Source organism: Falco punctatus (assembly GCF_963210335.1).
Source record: "Falco punctatus genome assembly, chromosome: 8".
NCBI lineage: Eukaryota > Metazoa > Chordata > Aves > Falconiformes > Falconidae > Falco > Falco punctatus.
Genome location: NC_137588.1, coordinates 65,010,976 through 65,026,558, shown reverse-complemented (window position 1 = coordinate 65,026,558; position 15,583 = coordinate 65,010,976). Strand labels below are relative to the sequence as shown.

The 15,583-nt window shown below is 43.8% G+C and overlaps 1 long non-coding RNA gene across 1 annotated transcript in view; it reads right to left on the bottom strand.

Annotated features, from left to right (window-relative positions):
* The window catches only part of LOC308068132, a 61,892-nt gene that overhangs the window by 20,015 nt on the left and 26,294 nt on the right, over positions 1–15,583 (bottom strand). The window contains exon 2 of the long non-coding RNA XR_013929871.1: positions 1–15,583. This exon is cut by the window's left edge and continues 20,015 nt beyond it. This is a non-coding gene — a long non-coding RNA (uncharacterized lncRNA).

Sequence of the window (15,583 nt, the reverse complement as noted above, 5' to 3'; positions counted from 1 at the left end):
GATTATAGTTTCTTGCATTGCATGAGTGCAAAAGTGGTAACAAGCAGCTTAATCAAACCTTTGTCTCCTAAAGGCATAAATGGGTGGTTTTTTCCAGTTGTTCCAGAGCACATCTCAGCACAAGAGTGGCCATTTATGTTTAAGCACACCACATACAGGCAGATGTCTTGCGGCTTGCTTTTACTATCAAAAAATGTATTTGTAATGACTAAAGATCGGTAGTTATACAAGTGTCATCCCAAGAAACCAATTTTAGGAAGGCTTTGTCATGAAAGCAATGGAAATGCACAGCTCATGCTATGCTACATGAGGACAGAGCTAAACATTTATTTGAGAATAAACCACATATTTGAGACTACTGAGCGTAGTCTGGACAAACAGAACAACTTTTCTGATAAAAAGCCCCAACCGTACAACGTCAAAAAACACAAAGTAATGAATTGTTAATATAGTTTTCAGCAAAGATATGAAAAATGTATTTGCTAATGAAATAGGTATGGGGAAGCGTTACAAGTTGAAGGAGGATCTACTGAGGGATGGAAAAACTGGGGATCAAATGTTCTTCCCTTGGACACTGGGGTAACTTCAGAGAAAGATGGACATTTCAAAATGTCCTTTGCCTAGTAACAGGTTGAAAACTTTGGGACAATTAGGTTGAGACTGCCATTTCCCACCTCAGCAGCAAAAGCAAAGTTGGGCTGTGATGGAAAACTGCTGCAACAACTCCTCATATTCAGAGCTTTGCCCAAAAGTGCCAGGTCAGACGCTTGAGGAAGCAACACCTAAAGGCGGCCAGCAACATCACTGGGGATTTGAAAAGGAGTTCTTACACCCAACGAATGCTAATGCAAGTTCTGAGGAGCTGCTTTATTTTTAAAGAAAAATAAACCATTTCCTACTCTGATAATAAAGCACTTAGATTTTAATGGTTTCCATTCAAATAATTTGAGATTGATATGCCCAATTAATATCACTATTTAGTACCGGATCCTTTTTATTCAGTAAGATTAAAGACTGGAAGATGTTTATGTTATTTATTTGGCCTTTCTGTGTAAATTCCAGTAGTTCCCTAAGGACAGAGCAGTGACCGCGCCTGCAGCAGCCACTCCAATTTGTTGCCCTGGACAAACACCTTTTGTGCATGGGCAGTGAATGGGAATGAACAGCCACGTTACTGTCATCTTCAAGTCCCATACAGAGGTCAGACCAGAATAATCCAGGCAACTCTTGCTAAAAGCTTGTTTCCTAGTATTTTTATATGAAGTGAATTCACTTAGGCACTGTGGTGAGGTTTAATCCAGTACATTAATTTGTGTTTCTAGAAATAATTGTCTCCAAGAGAGAAGCCAAACAGAAGTCAGATTTGTTGCTTTCTGTGTAGACTATCTCTATTTAAGAGACAGCCTTTTCTTCTGCTTAACTTTTAGTACCAGGTCAAACCCCCTCACTTAGAGATCAGGATGACCATGTAAGCCCTTCTTTGGCTTTTCAACAAAGCAACAATTATCAGTGTATATTATCTAATTTATTCTTTGAGCAGGGATCAGTTCCAACCTCAACACCACCACTTTTGTACAACTGTAGCAAAGAAACAGTAAAAGTCAAGTTACTAAAATCAGCCAGAATTTACTCTCCTTTTCCACCGTGGGGGAAGGTCAGGTCCCAGTTCTAAGTATTCTGGGTGCTTTGGTGTAAATTGTTCATCTCAATTGTGGCTTTTTAGCGGGGGGAGCAAATTACATAACTCAGACCATTATACTTCTGTTCCTCTGAAATTTCAGAATAATTTCTTAGCAAGAAAGATTTTTTTCTGCCTTGCGTCACCTTTCAGTGACAGAAATCCCAGCAAATGGTATCCAATCACTGGAAACATGGCTTGACATAGGAACGTAAATCTTACATACTATCTTAGGGCCTGGCAATCCTCCTGACCTAAAATTATAAGTATTTGGACCACAAGAGGTGAACAACTTCAGAAGTACAGTTTATGAAACGGTTATCCTCAAAGTATTCAACTTCCCGCCTCCCAGTGCACTGAAAAATGCTAATTAATACCACTTGTGTAGTATCTGAGATTTACGAATGGTAATGAGAATCATCTGTAATTCAGAGATTAGCCAGGTAAAATATTGAGATGTTAAGGAAGGTTAGATGGAGTTGCTCTCTGTAGCACCTTTTAAAATAGATTGGTCACCTCCTATCAGAGTGGTGTGACGTGCTTATTGCCATGGTAGAGCAGCAGCCTGCTTTAATGTTTTTTTAAATGCGATTTAAACATGATTTCATCACCAACTGAACAACCACACCAATTTCCTGTAATACTGCAATTTGCTCTGCTAACACGAGCGAAACAAAAGCCACATTCCTACATTACAAAGAGCAAATCCATGATGGGAAGGTCATTTCATTGGATACAAGCTTCAGGTGTCACCAACATTTGACAGTCCATTGCCGGTTGGAAAATTGGATGCGTTGTGGTCAGAGGGAGAGGGAGGCACTGCCTGGGGGAGCCAGCAGCCCCAGCTCGCTCCGGGAAGGGGGGACACCCTGGGCAAGCGGCACAAGGGGAAGGCTGAGGCGGGATGGGGCCAGCTGCCGTGCAGCCGGTAGCGAGAGGAGGGGAGCGGTGCAGCCGAAAGGGCAAAGGCAGGTGAACAGTTCAGCATGAACATTTGATGGTTTAAAAAAGCCTGATGTATGTTTCCTCTGACTCTGAGGTAATGAATTGTTCCTCTGGCCTGAAATGTTTCATCTTCCAGCTCTCGTGTTGTGGGTAACCATAGAGAATACACAGCCTGTGATTTCCCACTGCTAGCTGCTTCTAATAACAGATGTGCTAGCGTTATGGCACAGGTGTTAGGTGTCTGCCACACTGAAGGGCTGCTAAATACCAGAGAAATGGAAGTTTGCTTTCTTTTTAATGCTTTGAGTCAATCAGGTAGATTTAGAGTAAATTAGAAATCTGGAAAAACATGGCCCTGTGCATGTACCTGAGACACAGAGAGAGAAAGAAAAGGAGTCAGACAAAAAAAGGAACCTATTCCCCTTTCTCTGTGAGAATTTAAAACCATGCTTACTTTATTTATTTTTCTCCAGGTCCATCCTACCCAGGCTACAAACAGCATGCAGTGATGTTGCTCCCAAACACCCCTGAATTTCTTGTCTGTCCCAACACATTTGGTTTTTGAAGACATAGAATGGTGCTGACCATACTAGCAGCTCTTTAGTTTGGGAAGAAAGATATCAGAAAGAGAAAGTTATTTTACAAACATCTTCCACTCTTTGCCTACTGTAGGTAGGAATCCAAAGGTTATTCAACAACTCCTCGTCTCCCCGAACAACGGCGCGACTCCTCAGCAGAGTACAGTTTTGAATAGACAGTGTCACTTTCTAAGGGATGATAAAACATTCCTTGGTGTGTTTTTCCATCCTATAGCTGCTGATGCCAGCAAGAAAGAAATATTTGCTACCAAAACTCTCAAAAAATAACTGTCCCATTGTTGGGTGACCTTTCCACACATCCGCATTCGAGGACACACCTTGCTCTGGTGTAAGGTACAGTAGAAGAGGGAGCGAAGTCAAAGCAAACGAGCCCACGGGGAGCTTGTGGGCTGTGTGCATGATCCAAGGCATGTGCCTTGGAAAGCGGAAGAGAGAAATGGGTCTGAAAAGGTCCTTTAACTGGCAGTTTGGTAACAGAAGTTAGAAGGACAAGGCTGTACTTTTTGGTGTTTAGCAAGAGACCTGGACCAGAGAAGGACCTACCAAAGATGCTTTGATAGCAGCATGGGGCAGTGGGCCACCCTTGTCCTGTTGGCTCTTGGCACCCTCATAGTACCACCAGCTTAGAGACACGTTGAGGTGTCCTGCAGCCACGAGGGTTGCTTTGGAAGACCGAAGATACTGAGTCACAGGTGAGCCTGCATCTGTAACAACCAAAGTGAGAGCTTCTGCAAATGTCTTGTGGCTTTCCAATCAGTTTTTTGAAATAGCAGCCATTAACAAAAAGCCCCTTAACTAACTAATCAAAAACTGCTGACTAAACACTGAAGCTTTTTCTCTACATGTGAGAATCTGTACTGTATATAAATAAACGATTTAGTCTGTACCAGACCAAACAGCATTAGCCTGTGCCTCAGCTGTCAGTCTCCTCATTAAAGCTACTGCATCCGTACCCAGCATGTAACAGAGTTGGTATTTTTGCACACTGTTCCAGTGGCATGACCCTATGTTCTTTACCTTGTTTCAACTTGTTATTTACCTTGGACCCAAATCCAGATCTTGACTGCCGCTGCTTTTGCCTCAGCGGTGTTAATCTCATCTGGAGTTCCCCGCACTTAGCCTCAACCCACAAGTGCAACCTGGTATTTAAGTGAGTGGTGCCTCAGCTCTGGTGAGGATATCCTTCCTGCAGCGCCGCAGGAAAGGGGTGTTCCCTGCAGTGAGCAGTGGCCCCTGCACATGCTGCAACCACCAACACGTGCTCAAAGCCCAGCCTGCATTTCCAGGACAGCCACTGCTGTACCTTTTTTTATTATTTATTATTTATTTTCTAAGCAAATTTGCAAACACATCAGAATATCAGGACAATTGCTGTCAAGCTGTACATTGATGAACTTGGAACACTCCAGCAAGATTTGCATTTTCTGATTTGAGAAAGAGGCCACTCCAACTATTAGCAATATCAAGCACTTCTACAATTTGCCAGCAGCCCAGCTCTCTCAAGTACCCATGTGTGGAGCAAATCTGTGGACAGGCTTAAGAAACCCCCAAGCTGTGTTCTTCAGCCCCTTTCCAGTCACTGCTTACTTTCAGTCACTTTTCCATCACAAGCAGCTCACAATCTATGCCTCTGCTCTATGTGTTTTCAATTAAACACAGTCAAATCTTCCACCGGTTATTTCCGTTGGCAGCCCCTGCGACTGTCCCAGATTTCTCCCCAAACGCTTCAGTACTGGCACAGATAACAACTCATTTTTCACTTGAGCAAAGAGTCTAAATAGACTTTACATGGTGCAAAGACCACACTTTATGCTCAACTAAGCATAAAATAGAAGAATGACCAGGGAAAATGATGAACAGTCAGTAGCGTTTTAATTTGGCTTCCAAGCAGATACAGGAACCATCCAAAACCTGGTTCCTTTTAAACATTATTTCTACCCAAGATGAAAGAGAAGGTGTTTTACCTAGACAGTGCTGCATGCTATTTTCCTCACAGTGGTACAGAAGCGGATCTTTGGTTAGGTGTCTTTCGATCACCCAAATGAAGACATTAAACAAGCTAAGGATTTCTGCTCCTTGGAGCTGTCACCAAGAGAAATGTAATGGCTCTGGAAATAAGGAACAAGTGAATTGCTCTGTTTCTTGCAGGAGATTAAATATATGCTATCCAAAAATAGCTAATGTACATACTTTTCTCTGGAAAATGGAGACAACTTCCAAAATCAAAGGTGTCAGCCAGGGATAGAATTGATGCTGCAGGGGCAGCACAGCCAGTCAATGGAGCTGTGAGCAATTTTCATAGCGAAACCCTGGCAAAACAAATTCAGTTTTGGATATGATCACAAACCCAAACATCGCTCCGGCTCATGAAGCTTTTGGCCAAGCTAAGCCATATAAGAGTGAATTTCAGCAGGATGCTGCCTAGCTGTGGTGTCCAGTCCCTGCTAGGTGGGGAAGAAGTAGCTCAGCACTTTTCCAAGGCTCCCCTTCGGTCCCCTGCGAGCACCCTGTCCAGGGAAGCAGTGGCCACATCTCTGTGTGGAGCAGGAAGGACGAGTGCTCAGTTTGCTAACGTGAGGCTTATGGACAGAAAGCTGCCCGCTTGCTAAGCACGGTAGAAATTGACAGGTAGCTCTGGCATAGAGAAAATCTAGCTGTTCGTAAGATATATTTACAGTTGTAGGGGGTGGTAACTACTTTCAGACAGGCCGATGATTAAAAGTTTCCATTTTTCAGGCATGTCTTTGGTTTGCAAAGAAGAGCTGTGGCTGTCTCAGCGAGCTAGCAATGGCTCACAGGCACTGCAGGTAAGGACTGATGCTGGGCGAGACCCCAAGCAAGGTGATCTTACTGGCATGGGAGGATGGACTATAGACCTCTGGAGGTCCCTCCCCACCAAAATTATTCCATGGAATCCATTCCTTCCCTTTGTGCTAATAAGATGTGTACGAGAACAGAAAACTACACATTAATACTTTGTTCCTACTGCCCATTTCTCACCTAGAGCTATGTTTTTTAGTGACCACACAATCATTTCCACAGCTGGTAGCTGAGATGTCACACACACAGAGCATAACAAATTCCAGGAGAGAAATATACAGCGATGAAATGCCAGGACCGAGAAATACATTAGAAGTATGAATCAGTAGAAGTGGTTTCAATCACTGTTACATCTGGTTTCATCATTTCTTTTGCCATATCTGACTGCCTTTAGCTATTCTGTGGTGCCAAAGCCCTAGCACATCCATCTCACGAGAGGTAAGGCACTGACACGTCATCAGCTTCTGCGTTGTTCATTGCGCTTTTCCCTGGAGGCATTTTACCCTGAGAAAAGGGAAAAGGGAGACTAAGAAAAAGTAAGAGAGGTGAAGTTTTTTTCACACATCTAAGTTTTTTGCAGCTGGAAAGATAAGGAGTAGCTGAAGCTAAATTCTGAAAAACATTTAAAGTGTGGCTGCAGATTTTATAGAGCAATCCCCACTATGCTTTCCCACAGCCAGGAGGAGAATGCTACCTTAGTGACCCAACTGCAGACCTCTTCTACTTGTATTTCCAATTTGAACGCAAACAGACCTTTAGAAGAAACAGATGTATCTTTCCAGTGTCTTTAGAAGATGTTTATAGTGAGCAAACCATAGAAATGAGGCACTGGGCAACGTGCCTGATGCCTTCAAACCTCAGCTCTGTGCACCTCTGCTGCCTGTGCAAGGATGCAGATGTTCACAGAGCAGGTGCTGAAGCGCAAGTTACTTGTGCACAAATAATGAGTTAGGAATAATGGGAGAGGCTGGTTCTTTAGCTTTCTTAAAGGCTGGAGCCTCAAAGGCTCTGAAGCTGGATAGGTGGAGCACTTAAGAGCCTAGCTCCAGTTGGTTTGGCCAGAAATACTGTATCAAAGGTCTGAATTGGAAATGGAGAGAGCTGCTTCCTCATCAACTCAGGTTCTTTTTCTACACAGATTCCCCGTGCTTGACCTATATTGTGAAGTGAATGGAGAAAATAAGGGTCTGAACGTAGCTTGGATAACCACAGGACTTCATGGAGATGAAGCATCTTTGTAAGTCTGATCTTGTAAGTACCAAGGGTACTGGGTACCAGTCCTCCTGCTCCCGATGGCAGACTAGGGATGGCAATTACTTACTGGACATGCTCATTCACTGACAAAAAAACCCCAACAAACAAAACCACCACCACAACAACAAAAGTGAGAAAATGGTTTTGCACATAAAATGTTACTAATCCTTCCAGTGTTTTGCAGATTTTTCAGGACTGTGAGACAGTTCTGAGGTCGGAAATGAGCTTTTCTGCTCCCACGTGATTTTGGATGCAAGTTCATGAGGGTCAAAGAGCAACCTACGCTGGATTCAGTGAACTTATATAAGGGTGGATTTAAATATTTTAAAAGTTAGATGTTTATAACCTTTATGCACCCTTCCCTCATTTCCTGGCCTGGCCTAGGTCAATGGATTTCATTTTCTGAAAAGTATCCTCGCCTGGAAAAGCTGCTGCAAAATAAAACCCAGGGTGGCTTTATTTGGCAAAAGCTCATCAGGCAAGTTTTTCACATCCTACAGCCAGAATCAGTTGTGTGGTTTGCATAAATATTCTATTTTAATTCCAACCTGCAAAGTCATGGGTATTTGGAAAGTAACTCAAGCTTTGGCCCGGCTCTATCAGGAAATATTAACTGGTGTATATCTGTTATTAGTATTGCAGATTTCACTGGTTATTGTCTCAGGCTTGCAAAGCCACCGAAAGGCCACCTCCTGGCCAGCCAAGCGCTCACCAAGAACAAACTCCTTTTCCACAGCCACGTGATCTCCTTTAAACAAATCCTGTCTAAACTTTCCTACTTCCACACACACACCAACCCCAGCTTTGGCTTTTCACCAGGTACAGCTTCTATTCCTCAAGCCTGGAATCCATCCATCACCACCATCACCGTCACAGAATAGACGCTGCTAATGAGCGATTCGGTGCCAGATGGGCAGCTCTCCAGAAGAGCTGCCCAGTGCATTGGACAACTCGGTGGCCTGTTTCTGCAACAAACAGTGTTTGGGTAGTGTTAGGCCACTGACAGAACTTGTGATGGAGGCTATAAACATTCATCCCTGCTGTCAGGGTAAACCGATTTTGCTTCTGAACAGTAATATTTAAACTGGAATGAGCCAAAATAATATGCCTCAAAGGAATGATAAATATGTTTAAAAGAAGGCATGCAATATTTGTTCTGATCTGGGGCTATTTGGTTGTTCTGAATAGTCAGGATGCATATGAATTTTAGGTGTGAAAGGCAGTTATTTTCAGATTGCTGTCTGTCTTCTGTCCAACACTGCAGTAAGACAAACAGAAGGAATCTGTACATTTTACATCATTTTTTGGATGCATCTTAATGCATTTTAATATACAAGGCTAAAATACTAATTCTGAATACATAAAGTTGCAGTTAAATATATGTTCATTGAGTTTGGAGGAGCAAATGTAAAGAATGACTAATATCATTGCTTTTCTAAATTAGAAAATGAGCAAATAATAAAATCCATCGAGGTTTTAGAGGTAGAAGATACCATCAGCATTCTGCATCAGTTTTGCTGTTAGTCAGTTCATTCCTGTATTTAATAAAACATCCCTTAAGACAACATGTCAAGGTAGTGCATGCACTTCGCCTGCATAATGAGTAATTTTCTGGATGCTTAGCTCTTCCTTTAAGTTCAGGTGAATAATATTTGCTTAAAATGCTTGCTGTTCTAATTCTTATTTGCGGAAATAAAAGGCTTGGCTCAGCCTTGCTCTGCAAGGTGTCTGCACCTCGACTCCTTTCCGTAAAATTGCCTAGGTTTGGCATGAGTGGAGAAACAGCAACTCAAGGTAGCTGTTTGCAACACAACAAACATATTAAGCAATGGGAGTAGAAGGAAAAATATTTAAATATTTAGGGAGATGGAGCTACATCCTCAAGAAGTTTAGACCTTGACGTGTGACATGAATTACAAAGTGTGCTCAACTGTTTGCATGTTTAGTTGAAATTTAGTAAAAAATTCCCTTAGAAAGAGGGGAAGGAACATTTGGTAATACTGAACCATCTAAATTCAGTTTGGTTTTTTTTAAGAATTTCTTGGAAATAATGCAAAACAAGTAAGAAGGAATCCAGTCCATTCTCTTGCTCCAAGTCAAGATTAATTGCAGGTAAATAATTCCTGATAATAGCTGCCAAACTTATTCTTAAAGACTTCCCATGATGGAGTTTCCTTAAGCTCTCCTGGCAACCTATAGCAGTGCCTCACTATTTTAATCAATTATCTAGGTTTTCCTGATGTCGAGCCTAAATTGCCCTCACTGAAATGGGACGTTTCATCAGATCTGCTTTCTTGAATAGAAAGCATGATTCTATTAAAAGGGATCTGATACACAAATAAAATATTTCATTTGTAAGAAACTGTTCCACTAGGAAAAAAGTTCACAGATGCTCAATGCAAAAACCTGAGGAACTGCATGACTGATGCCAGTGCTCATCTAGGAAATGAGAGACTCCAGTGACTGAAATCGCTGTTTTGCTTACAATTAACACATGAAAGAAATAAATTTCACATTCTGGAATATTCTGTAGCTTATCAGGTTGGATAGATAAACTTATAACCTAGTTAAGCTTTTGCACCTGAGCTTCCCCACCTTGCTCCAGAAGAACAATTTATGGCTGAGAACAAGGAGGAAATCTCTGCTCCTACCTGACCTCGAGATGAGCATCTTTCCTGGAACAGCAGTGCCCCAAACCTGTGGGCACAGCTCCCCTGCCTGGCTGAGAGGATCCCTTCAGCAGGGGTATGCTCGCCCTTCCCACCGCCCGCGTGGGACATGCGGCATCTGAGCTGGAAAGGGGACAGTGCGTCTTTGGCCAGGCTGCATTAGAGCCTGTTTACTGTGTCACAAGAGAAGCTGGATATTTACTGCAAGAGTTCATAACACATTTCAAAATAAACTGCGTTCACAGACTGGAGGAGTTCCCTTTCTCCTGCGATGGACATGTGGCTGGTTTGCAGCTAGTGAGCACTGGAGGCTGCCTTACAGATTGGGTACCTGGGTTGGAGGCTCTTTTCTCAGCATCCCCCCTCCGAGTGAGGACCAGTAGGTCCCCTTGCTCTTGGCTCTTCCATGAGGCCACCAGCCTAGGCAAAAACCTGTGCATTCCATTATAATATTCAATAATAAGTGCTCACAGACCCTTTTACCATTTCCACCAGCACTTTGGGTGAACCCCATTTTCAGCTCCCCGAAAGAGCCAGTCCTGCCCATGGCATTCTACAGCAAAGAGCCTTAACTCCAGCAGAGTGGAGATGGTGCCAACCACAAACCTGTTAATTTTAGATGGCAAGAGGATGTGTGTGTTATCAAGAACAGGAATATGTGAAGGCACATGTATAACAAGAATAGCTTTTGGATTAAAACCATCAAAACTAAACAAGGAAATTAAACAGTACATGATATCTGCTCATCGCAACATGATGTCTTCAGGTGCCTGGAGGTGTCCTGGTGAAGAGAAGAGCCTGGACACCGGTGCAGAGTGCTGCGTGGCACAGCCACAGAAGTTCAGGCACAGCACTGCAGTAATCACCCCCAGATCTCTACTTAACTCAGCACTGCTGCCTGGATATGACTTTGCTTCTATCATTTCGGTCTGATCTACCCATCTCTGTCCTAAAATGAGTCTATGTTAGCGTGACAGAGTGCAAGCAAGAGCACACAGATGGTGCAGGGTGCAATAAGCTGTACAAAGTACTGTAAAACAGAGATTAATTTCCTTACAGTCAGTGAAACTGGGCCAGTCTATAACTAAAGCAAACAAGATTAGAACTGGACCACATTACTTATGTACCAACTACAACAATTAGGTCGTGCAGAGATAGTTGAAGGTTTTTGGGTTTTGGACTGAATAACTATATTAAAATTCTTCAAACAGTTGAAGTAAACCAGATAAATACTATTTTAATCACAGATTTGAACAAATGATAAATTTAATAATTTAAATACTCTTTAGAGATTCCCAGTCCACCTCCTTCTTGTTTAGGGCCCTACAAGAGACAGTTGCTCTCAGATTCCCTGAGATGAACAGAAGCTGCTTTTGTACTTCGAAACTGATCTAGGAAAAGAAAATTGCAAGAACATTTTCAGGTTAATGCATATGAATTACAAAATTAAAGATGAACACGACACTAATCACTAAATCGATGCAAGTCAGGGGACAGTTTCACCCTGCAAGTCTCTTCCTCTAGTTATTATGACAGTGTGTGAAGAAATATTTGTCAAATAAATTACATTTTTTTAAAAAGAACACAGATGTCATCAAGTCATGCAACAATTAATATGTTACCAGACCCAACGATAAACACTTGGCCAAGTTATGAGGGATTTTCAGATAGCTTGGGAAGTATCTTGCCTTATTTCTAATGGACAGCGCCCATGTCTCTATGCTGTTGTTTATGGCAGATCACTTGCTGTGGAGCTGGTGCAGAAGGAATCACACAGAAACCGGCCTAAATGATGAGAAGCATGCAAAGCAGCAGGTGACATGCTAGCTAGGATGGGAAGGATGCCTTGGCCTTGGGCATGCCAACAGTGAGATGTGGTAGAGATGCTGCTAACAAGCTGAAGATGACCTACCTGTCCTGGATATGGGCAAGTGACCCTACAGTGCCACAGGCACACTCGCGGTGACACACCCCCTATCTGAGAAAGCTGGACGAGCTCTGCCCACGTTGAGGTTTATGGGGATGTCAAGCATGGATACAGTAGCATTTGCCCAGGTCTCCACTGAAAGTTGCCCTCTGATCACTGCAAACCCTTTGACAAATAAACTATGTATTTTTTTCCCATTGCTGAAAAAGCCACTTCAGCATCACTCCCCACGGGTACTTTGGGGGTTCCAGGGTGGAGGAAGGTGCTGGTGCCAGCACCTCTTGGCACAGTGGCTGGACCACGGAGTACCAGTGCACATCACCTCCTGCTTCGGAATATTCTGGGGTGCCTCAGATGCCACATCTCCACGGGGCTTTCAGGTATGGTGGGATTAACGCACAGCACGGCTTGTACCCCTTCAGAGCTCCTCACAGGGGCGAGCAGAGAGCCGCCAGGGAAACCACTTTCTCCATAGAGCACCAGTTGCTCCAGTCCCCAGGTATCAGACTGTGTATTCTTGAGTGCCATCTGCTGGCACTGTCTCTGATACCAGTTTATGTTTATACACGCCACCCCCCCACCCCACCTTTCCCCAACCGCAGAGTGATGAGACAGCATCACAGCTTTCAAAAAGGTTTAAACCACTAAACAAAAGAGCAAGTGACCAAAAGCCCCTGACTGTGACGCTGCCCCACACCGGGTCCCCACGCAGCCCCGGCTCCCCCGCAGGATGGGGACCGCTGGCCCAGGGGTTGGTCTGGGACGGGCTGTTCCTCAGGCACTGCCTCCTGATGCATGGATGAGACTAGGAAGAAATAGGAGAAGGAAAAGCTTCTCTGTAGACAGCTTAAAAAGAGAGCTCTGCAATCTCTAGCACTCTAACCCTTACTTTTACAGATACTTTAGTAGCAGCAATATATTTAAGGGAATTTGACATGTAAAAACCATCATCACTACTCAGGAGCATTAGCATTTTGTTGAGACATCAAGCAGCAATACTGGACTCTGAGCGGGCAGTTGCAGTTGCCTACAAAGTCAGCCCTCTGCTTGCCAGGGATCCTCCTGCCCCAACCTGAGAAAGCTACACATCGCCTTTCAAAGCCAAGAGCTGAGATTTGGTGAGCCCAAAAGGAAGGCAGAGCAAGTGTGCAGTCCAGCTAAAACCTCAGGAAAAGGCAGATTAAGGCATTAAATATTCATTCTGTTTGGGATGCAACAAGCTCTACCCAGCCACCTTCCAGCTGGAAGGATTTCACTATGCAATGTCCATGCAGCTCTTCTCCCTTCTCTAACAGCCTGCACAAACACTGCTATGGATTGCTTAATTTTTGCCTCTTCCCTGGTGGGATGGGGAACCAAGAGGAGCACTGCCCTCGCTGCCAGCCAGCCCTTCCCAGGAAGAAGGCAGAATGGCTCCTTGCTCTGCGATGTTCAGTGGGACCCTTGGTGCACCACCGAAGTGCCTTTGTCTGCCCCAATTCAGTCACAGCTTCAACAGTGGAAACACTTGGAGAGAGGGGATGGTACGGCTTCATGGCAGAGCCCCTGGGAGCTCCTGCCAGGAGGCATCACCTCCTTCTCTGTCCCTTTACTACGCCTCAGCCCTGCATTGCTGTGCCTGAAGATACATTTCTCTGTACACCGTTATGTGCTCGCTACAGTGTTCAGAAAGCCTCCCCCCAAAGCAAGAGGGGCTAATTTTAAATACAAAGGACACAGACCTTCTTAAGGGAAAACTGAATGCACAAATGTGTCCTGTGTCATGCTTCAAAGATAGGGTCAGAGTTTGTAAGTCCAGAAAAGGGAGTAACAGCCAATCTTTTTGCTGAAGGCCACTTTCTGCTATGTTCAAACCCTAGACAGTAAAAGCAGCAAAGCTCATCGCCCCTTTGCCGGAGTTAGAAACAAAAAGCCAGCCCAGTGGCCCAGCATCCCCAAAGCCATTATGGAGTTAGGTTATCACTTCTTAAAAGCTGAGCATGGCAGTTAAAGGCAAATAGGAAATTGTTCTAGGACACGGGACCTTAACATAACTTCTTCTAGCTGCTTAGCAGGTAGTTGAAATTTCCAAGTACTCTGTATTTTGAAAATAAAATTCAGAAAGGGGTGTTTTCCATGAGTATTTTTTGCATCCTCCCCTCTACTCAGCAAACATTTTTCTCAGGCACTTTTACTACAAGTGTCTAGTACTAGGGAAAACTCAGGTTTGTACTTTCAAATGCAAATATTAACAGAAGCAGTCTGGCTTATATTTCTTCTTTTGGCAACACAACTTGAATTTTTTCACCTACAAACATAGCTGTGCAGTCTGAACAGCAAATATTAAATAACCGTGGAAAAATACTCAGAATGAATTCACTGAAATCAAAACAGGGGAAAATCATTATCTCAGTATTACAGAGGGAGGAAAATGGAGTAAATTGATAAAATTAGAACAACAGAACTCAAGTTTCATAGGCTAGAGACTAGAAGATACTTTCCAAATTGTTAAATTCCTATGGGTCCAGTGCTGTATGTTGGAGCAGTTGATTTCGGTCTCTCACTGAGTACATTCTGATCTTGTTCCATACAAGGTGAATGTTTTTTAGTCTTTTCAGTACCTTTTAATCTTATTTAAATGTGTTTTTGAAGCCAAGCATGTCAAGTTATCTACAGAAAGCCTTTTGTTGTTATTGTCATTTTATAATTACATACAAACAGTAGGGGGGGAAAATAATCTTCCAAGGATGAGCTGAAATATTATGTTCTTTTGGAGATGCATTCTGATTACCTTCTTTTCTCAGAAACCAATCAGTTTCAGGTGCTACATTAGGATGCTTAGTCCCTTAAGTGGTAAGAAACTTGGTTAAAGAAGCCTTCGGTGTGGTGCTGGTGCTCCTCCACTGTCACAAGACCTCAGAGCTGCCTGCACAGGGCTACAAATGATCAGACAGAGACAGCTCCAAGACAAACTGTGCATCAGGCTGGGTGAGAACAATAACCTTGCACACAAGGCTGTGTGCCCAAGAACGAGAACTATATACACAACTCCCCTTATTGCTAAGCCTGTAGGGTGTGAGGTCCCGTGTGCCTCATGCTGAGCAGAGGGACCCTGCGTGCCCAGTGCTGCCTGTCTGGCTCATGGCTAGGAAGGAAAGCTGTGTCTTTTTCTAGAAAGGGAATTGGTTCAATGGCATGTTGCAAGTTTTGTAAAGGAACAATTAAAAATCTGGTTTACCTCAGTTGCTTTTGCCAGCTTCAGCTTCCAGTTATTGGTGGATCTTGTGTTTTCGTTCCTGAAAAGCCTCCTCAGGAGTGGGCCAGACTTTGCATTATTTTTCTTACTCATTCCTGACATTGTTTCTGGATTTTTAAATTTTGTTTTAAACTTGAGGACACCAGAAGCCAGAGAAGTACCAGTGCAACACCAAAGCCCTCACTGGCAGACAGGCGCAGGGCGGCAGGGCTGCCTGGGTCCCCATCCCCATGAACATCCCCAGCCAAGGTCCCCAGTCCCAAGCAGGGAGCGATGGCACTTACCACCCTGCGTGCACTCCGGGGATGCCCGGGTGGCAGATGGGACATGGCTGGGAGGAGGAGCGGTGTGGACAGGGGGATTTGTCAGCATCAGAACCCTCAGCAGCTCCTCGTTCTGAGCATCTGTCTTAATGCTCAAAAGCCAGGCAAGCGCTGGGCTGCTGCTGCTTCCTTT